Consider the following 8,977-nt stretch of genomic DNA (forward strand, 5'->3'; position numbering starts at 1 on the left):
GTCTTACTGGGGGAGGATAGCCCTGGCTTCAATGTTATGGATTCCGTTATATGCTTTTCATTTTATGCTGGTAACACCAGGTTCTCTTAAGGACGTGAGTTGCTTTTCGTCTTTATCAAAAGTAAAATTTTAAATATTATTGATAAATTATTTATACTGAAACTTATTATCATGTTTTCCTTCAGTACATAATCATATTACTAACACTAGATCCTCCTTTAGTATATGATCATATTGTAGTAGATTTTCAACACTTATATTGACTATAGAGACAGTCTCAAAGTTGACAAATAAAATATTACTAAGATACACCAGTTTCTTTACGTATAAATATCATTTATGTTAATATTTCCAGGTATAATATTTATGATGATAAATGAGGTTAATATTCAGATTAGGAGTTATACCTCAACTATTGAATTAGTTGTTTTTTTCATTTCAGCGGCTGATTGCTGGCATAACTCCTGCACTTCGACCTTCCAAGAAATAAACAAAGGCACTTGGTGAAGATTTCGAGCTTCCCAAAACTCAAACGAATCAACTGTCAAACATTGGAAATTATACGTTGGCAATCAAGAAATACTTCACATTTAAATGTTAAAAGTCTATGTGATCATATTACTAACACTAGATTCATAGACTTTTTAACATTTAAATAAAGTATTTCTTGATTATCAACGTATAATTGATCTAGTGACTAGATCCTTCTTTAGTACGTGATCTTATTACTAACACTTGATCTTTGTTTGATATATGATAATATTTTTAACATTAGTCTTCCATTAATTCATGATTATATTACTAACACTAGATCTTCCTTTAGAAAATGACAATATTACTAACACCAGGTCTTCTTTCAGTACATGATTATATTACTAAATCTAGATTTTCTTTTAGTACATAATTGTATTTTAACACTAGGCTTCCTTTAGTACACCATCGTATCCTTCACTAGTTCTTACATTAGTGCATCATCATATTACTAACACTAGATCATCCTTTATTACATAATTATATTACTAACACTAGAGAATCCTTCAATACATGATCATATTACCCACACCTGGTCTTTCTTTAGTACATCATCACATTACTAATACTAGATCTTCCTTTAGTACTTTATCATATTACTAACACCACGAATGCCTTTACTACATGATCGTATCACTAACACAAGGTATTCCTTTAGTGCGTGGTCATATTTCCAACGCTAGATCTTCCTTTAGCACGTGACCGTATTATTAACAATAGATCTTTCGTACCTGACTATATTGCGAACACTAGATCTTCCTTTAGTGCATGATCATATTGCTAACACTAGGTCTTCTTTTACTACATAATCATATTATTAACACTAGATCTTAGTTAGTACATGATCATATTACTCATACTAGATCTTACTTTAGTACATGATCATGTTACTAACACTAGGTCTTTCTTTACTACATGATCGTATTACTAACACTAGATGTTCAGTAGGTGATCATATTTTAAAACCAAATCTTCCTTTAGTACTTCATCACATTATTAAACTAGGTCTTTCTTTTAGTACATGGTCACATTACAAAGAATATTTTTTTTTTTACTACGTGATCATATTACTAAGAGTAGGCTTTCATTTAGTGCATGTACATATTTTTAACACTAGGTCCTCCATTTGTGCATGATAATATTTCTTACTTACATCTTTAGTACGTGATCATATTACTAGAACTAAATCTTACTTTAGTACATGATCATAATGCTTACACCAGATTTTATTGTAGTACATGATCATATTTCTAGCACCAGATTTTACTTTAGTACACGATCATATTACTAACTATAGGTTTTAGTACGTGACCATATTATTGACACTAGATCTTCCTATACTGCATGACCATATTATTAACACTAAATCTTTAGTACATGATCATATTTTTAACACTAGGTCTTCCTTTAGTACGTGATCATATTACCAACACTAGATTTTTCCTTATGTACATGATCATGTTACTAACACTAGATTTTACGTTAGTTCATGATGATATCACTAACATTGGATCTTCCTTCAGTACATCATCATATGACTAACAGTAGGTTTTCCTTTAGTACTTCATCGTATTACTCACACTAAATATACTCTTTTATATGATAATATTACTCACGCCTAATCTTCCTTTAGTACGTCATCATATTACTAATACAAGGCCCTCCTTTAGCACATGATTATATTACTAACACCATTTTTACTTTTGTACGTGATCATATAACTAATACTAGAATTTTAATAAAGAACATATTAGTAACACTAGATATTTCTCTAGTACATGATCATATTTTAACACTAGGTCTTCCTTTACTACATGATGATATTACTAATACTAGATCATCTTTTACTACATGATTATATTACTAACACTAGGTCTTCCTTTGGTACATGATCATATTTCTAACAGTATACTTTCATTTAGTACATGATCATATTACTAACAGTATACCTTTATTTAGTACATGATCATATTTTAACACTAGGTCTTCCTTTACTTCATGATGATATTACTAATACTAGATCATCTTTTATTACATGATTATATTACTAACACTAGGTCTTCCTTTAGTACATGATCATATTACTAACAGTATAGCTTCATTTAGTACATGATCATATAACTAACAGTATACCTTCATTTAGTACATGATCATATTTTAACACTAGGTCGTTCATTAATTCATGATCATATTACAAACATTAGGTGTTTCTTTGGTACATCATCATACGACTAAAACTAGATCTTTCTTTAGTATTTGAACATATTACTAATACCAGGTCTTCCTTTCTGATAGTATATCTCACTTAATTACATGATCAAATTACTAACACTAGATCTTAATTTAGTATTTGATCATATAACTAACACTAAGTCGTATTTTAATACATGATCATATTACTAACACTAGACCTACCTTTAGTTACTGATCATATTACTAAAACTATGTCTTCCTTCACTACATTACCATATCACTAACAATAGATCTTTCTTTATCACAAAGATCATATTATTATACTCAATTGTCCTTTGGTATATATATATGATCATATTACAAACACTCGGTCTTAATTTCCCACATGATCATTTTACTAACTCTAAATCTTCCTCTAGTACATGATCACATTCATAATATTTGATATTTTTTGAGAACATGATCATATTTTTAACTCTAGATCTTCAATACGTGATCACACTACTAACACTAGATCTTACTTTATTCATGATCATATTACTCACACTATATCTGTATCTTAGAATAGGTCATGATCATATTACTAACAATGTGTCTCACTTTGGTGCATGATCACCTTATTAACCATAGGTCTTCCTTTTTTGTTCATGATCAAATTAGTAACACTAGATTTTATTCTAGTACATTATCATATTACTCACACCTGGTCTTCCTTTTAGTACTTGATGATATTACTAACTCTAGTTCTTCCTTTAATACATGACCGTATTACGTCTTCCTTTATTACATGATGACATTACAAACACAAGGTCTTTCTTTAGTTCATGATGATATTGCCAATACTAGATCTTACTTTACTTCATGATCATTTTACTAATACTTGATGTTTCTTTTGTACATGATCATATTACTAACACCAGATGTTCCTTTTGTACGTTATGATGTTGCTAGCACTAGATCTTTAGTACAAGATTTTATTATTAACATTGGATATTCCTTTAGTACATTATCATATTTTAACTCTAGGTCTTCCTATACTACATGATCATATCACTAACACTAGATCATCCTTTAACACATGATCATATCACTAACACTAGGTCTTCCTTTGGTACGTGACTTATCACATTAAATCATACTCTAGTACGTGATCATATTACTAACACTAGGTCGTCCTCACTCAATGGTCATATTATTAACCCTAGATCTTACGTTAGTTTATGATCATATTACTAACAATACATCTTCATTTTGTAAATGATCGTGTAATTAACATTAGAACTTCCTTTAGTACGTGATCATCTTGGTAACAATAGGTCTTTCATTAGTACGTGATCTTATTAATAACACTGCATCTTATATTAATTCATGATCATATTACAAACATTAGATCTTCCTTTGGTATATGATCATATTACTAACACTAGATTTTACTTTTCTAAATAATCATTTGAATAACACTAGATCTTACTTTAGTACATGATCATAAAACTAACACAAGAACACTCTTTACTAGATGATCATATTACTGACAAAAATCTCGCGTTGGTAGATGATCTTGTTACTAATACTAGGTCTTAGTTTTGTACATCATCATATGAATAACACTAGGTGTTCCTTTATTACATGATCATAACTGATCAATGTAATCACAATGATCACATTGGTTTCTCTTTAGTACATTATTATATTACTAAGACTAGATCTTTAGTTCATGATGATATTACTAACTTTGATACATGGTAATATAACTAACTCTAGTTCTTTGTTTAGTACATGATTATATTACTAACACAAGGTCTTCCTTTACTACATCATTATATTACTAACCCCAGGTCTTCATTTACTACATGATCATATTACCAACACGAGATCATCCTTTAGTATATTTTGATATTACTAACACTAGAACTTACTTTGGTGCATGATCATATTACTAACTCTAGATCTTACTTTAGTTCATTATCATATTACTAACACTAGATCTTCCTTTGGTACATGATCACAAAACTAACACAAGAACACTTTTACTAGATGATCATATTACTGACAAAAAATCTCGCATTACTAATACTAGGTCTTAGTTTAGTACATGATTATATGAATAACACTAGGCGTTTCTTTATTACATGATCATATTACTATCACTAGATCTATCCTTAGTTAATGATCATATTACTGAAACAAGATCTTCCTTTAGTACATGATCATATTACTAACACCAGGTCTTCCTTCAGAACGTGATCATATTACTAAAACTAGATCTTCAGTACATGATCGTATTTTTAACACTAGATCTTACTTTGTTAAATGATCATATTACTTAGATTAGGTATAGTGCTAGGAATATTACTTAGATTAGGTTTCCTTTAATACATCATAATATTCCTAGCACTATATCTTCGATTAGTACAGATCATATTACTAACATAAATCTTCCTTTAGTACATGATCACGGTACTAACATTAGGTCTTCCTTTAGTTCAGGATCACATTTCTAACACTTGATCTTACCTTAGTACGTAATCGTGTTACTATCACTAGATCTTACTCTAGTGTGTGATCATATTACTGACACAAGATCTTACTTTACTGCATGATCATTTTTCGAACTCTAGATTTTACTTTAGTACATAATCATTTTACTAACACATGGTCTTCCTTTATAACATGAACATATTACTAATACTAGATCTTCCTGTGGTACATGATCATATTACTAACACCAGGTCTTACTTTAGTGCGTGATCATATTATTAACTCTAGATGTTCAGTACGTGATAATATTACTAACCCTAGGTTCTTTCAGTAGATGATGATATCACTAACACTATATTCTCCTTTAGTACATAATAATGTTACTAATGTTAAAAATATGATCATATACGAAAGAAACACATGGTGTTAGTCATATGATCATGTACTAAAGTAAGAACTAGTGTTAGTGATATGAACCTTGACTAGTTCTTACTCTAGTGTTAGTGATATGAACCTTGACTAGTTCTTACTCTAGTGTTAGTAATATGATAATTGAGAAGATCTATCCATAGTTCATGATCATATTACTAACACTAGATTTTACTTTAGTACATGATCATATTTATTAGCACTAGGTCTTCCTGTAGTATATGATCGTATTGCTAACACTGGATTTTCCTTTAGCTCATGATCATATTCCTAAAACTAGATCTACCTCTATTATATGATCATATTTGTAACAGTAGGTCTTTTTTTAGTACATAATCATATTACTGACCCTAAACGTCTTACTCTCTGATAGAGCAAGTAACTTCAATTTGAGATCGATTTCTGAAGTTCCTTTCTCGAAAATGAAAGGCCTGGCATGGCCGAGCGCGATAAGGCTTGCGCTCGGAATCTGAGGTCGCGGGTTCGCATCCGAGTCGCGCTAAACATGCTCGCCCTCCCAGCCGTGGGGGCGTTATAATGTGACGGTCAATCCCACTATTCGTCGGTAAAAGAGTAGCCCAAGAGTTGGCGGTGGGTGGTGATGACTAGCTGCCTTCCCTCTAGTCTTACACTACTAAATTAGGGACGGCTAGCACAGATAGCCCTCGAGTAGCTTTGTGCGAATTTCAAAACAAACGAAAATTAAAAATATTTTGATTCTAAGCTCACAATATATTTATTTATTATATACGTCTAACTTCTAGATATAAATCTCAAATTTCAATTGGAAAATAAAGTAGAATTATCTTATTTTCTTCAAGCCTAATTAATCATGTTAAATAATGTTATTTTGAAAGACTGCATGAAAAAATTCCAAGGGTAACTCTATCCTTCAAAATTTTATTATGTGTATACTTGAATAGATTGAGAAAGTCGTAATAAATCACTTGATGTATTAAGAGTATAAAATTTTGTTATGACTTCAGGTCAATTTTGTAATATCTATTTGTAATTCTCCTGATTAAATTATCAAATTGGTACCTTTAGGTTGTTTGCTTGTTTTGTTTTTATTTGAAGTGAAACTATTAAGCCAGACAACAAAACCTGCTAAATCGATGTCATTTGAAGAACGGTTCCTTAAAAAAAAAGATAAAATATGGTTGTCACATGGAGTTCACATATCAGCCCATACTGCCATTTAGGGAAGAGAGGGGTGACAGTGCGCTGGTATAAAATATGGTTGTCACATGGAGTTCACATATCAGCCCATACTGCCATTTAGGGAAGAGAGGGGTGACAGTGCGCTGGTAAAAAGTGGAAAACAAAGGAACCTCCAATAACTCATTAACGTCAAAACTCAATGTGGTATGTTGTTCGATAACTGTACACAACTCCTCAATACAAAAAAAAGAAGAACCAGTTGACACATTGCTAGACATAACTTACCTACTGTAAGAGAAAACATAAATAACAACCGAAACAGTAAAGCACATTTAAATTAGTGTAGTCTGTTTTATCGTGACAATAAACGTTATCATATTCAAGACAAGATCAAAGGTCATAGAGGGATGAGATCACATAATACTCGTATGTTGGTACTGTGGATGTCAAAGAAATGAAAGTAAATCATAACACACTGCTTTTGGTCTCAAACACCAACCTCACTAGTTTTACTTCATCTGTCATGCAATTTATTGTGTTGAACGTTGAACTTTAACAATTCATAATCTATTATAGAAAAAACCACCGACAAATATCATATTAACTTACAATTTGGTTTGAAAAATGTACACTTAGTTAGAATCTTGTTGAGGTTGATACAAACATGTACACACTAGGATAAGGCTGTCAGAAAAAAAACAACAAAATAGAATGTAACTGACAGAAATAGTTACAAACTAGGATGTATCTAACAGAAATAGTTACAAACTAGGATGCAACTAGAAAAAAGAGGTACAAGCTAAGATGTAACTAGCAGAAAAAGATAAAAAGTTGGATGCAACTAACAGAAGTAATTACAAAATAGGATGTAACTAGTTGAAACTGGTACAAACTAAGATGTAATTAGTTGAAACTGGTACAAACTAAGATGTGACTAACAGAAACTGGTACATACAGGGATGTAAGATTTATATATAAGAATCATATTTTTTGTTTTGACGATATTCTTAAAGCAATTTCTAATCCCAAACGATTTTCTAACTGTCGTTTTAATTTTCCATTAAGAAATCCAGTCTGAAGAACAAACGTGAGAAAGGTAAAACGTATTTTGGTTTTAAAGTTTTTAATTAAAAGGATGTTTTTAAACTCTATGAAAGTATACATATCACACAGTAATAAAAATACAGACCTAAAGAATAGATATTTTATACCGTTTGACCCTCTGCTTTCAGCTGTGGCGACTCCAAACTGAAATACAGATATTATTATTAAGAACATGATTTATAGAGAGCAGTAGTATCAACTTACTACGTGCAGTATATTTTCAGCCATTGTTATGGTTTTTTGATAATCATGAGATATTGCATGGAAAACAAGTAATTATTGATAGAAGGTTTATAGAGTTAATACGACGTAACGACGACCCTGAGAAATAAAGAGTTTGTATTAAACTGTCGTCTTTTACGAGGAATTTGTAAATTTGGAAAAACATCTGACTCGAGTCTTAAAACTTTGGATCTGAAGATGTCCATTGCCATTTACTTAAAATTTGTAATTTTTGAAAGAACTGGGACTTGAGTCTTTAAAGTTAGGATCTGAACACTCCATTTTGCTTCTATGTTATGTTTATCTGTTTTGAGCCTACAGTTATACTGTGAGCTGTCTGCGCTCTATTACTAGAGGGTAAACTGTTGCGTTATAAATCCTGAATTTACCTATGTATTTTCTTATGCGTATCATATTTATCGTGTTAAAAGTGAAAAAGTAGTGACGTAAGTTATGTAAATTCATGGTTATTCAAGGACTTGAAAAGTTGCTTCCCTTATATGTAATTGTATAAAACGCCCATAAAAACTGCCAAAGACAAAATGTAAAACCGAAAATTTGAACGTATCCTCACATCGACTCAACAAACCTTCGTAGACAAATTCAGTGTTGATCGGTAAATAAGGGGCGAAGTAGTTGTAAAAGAAACGCTCATAAAAACCGTAAGCCCCAAAAAGGTCTATGTGTTTCCCCCCATGGACCCAATGAACCACCATACCGAGTTTGGTGAAGATCCATCTACCACAGGTTAATGGTAAAAAAACGCTCATAAAACTGCAAAATACAGAAGTGAAATATTCTAAGTATATCTTCATTGACCAGATGGAACCTCTGTATTGCTGTTTAAGCTGAAATTCCT

Source organism: Tachypleus tridentatus, unplaced genomic scaffold (assembly GCF_004210375.1).
Source record: "Tachypleus tridentatus isolate NWPU-2018 unplaced genomic scaffold, ASM421037v1 Hic_cluster_2, whole genome shotgun sequence".
NCBI lineage: Eukaryota > Metazoa > Arthropoda > Merostomata > Xiphosura > Limulidae > Tachypleus > Tachypleus tridentatus.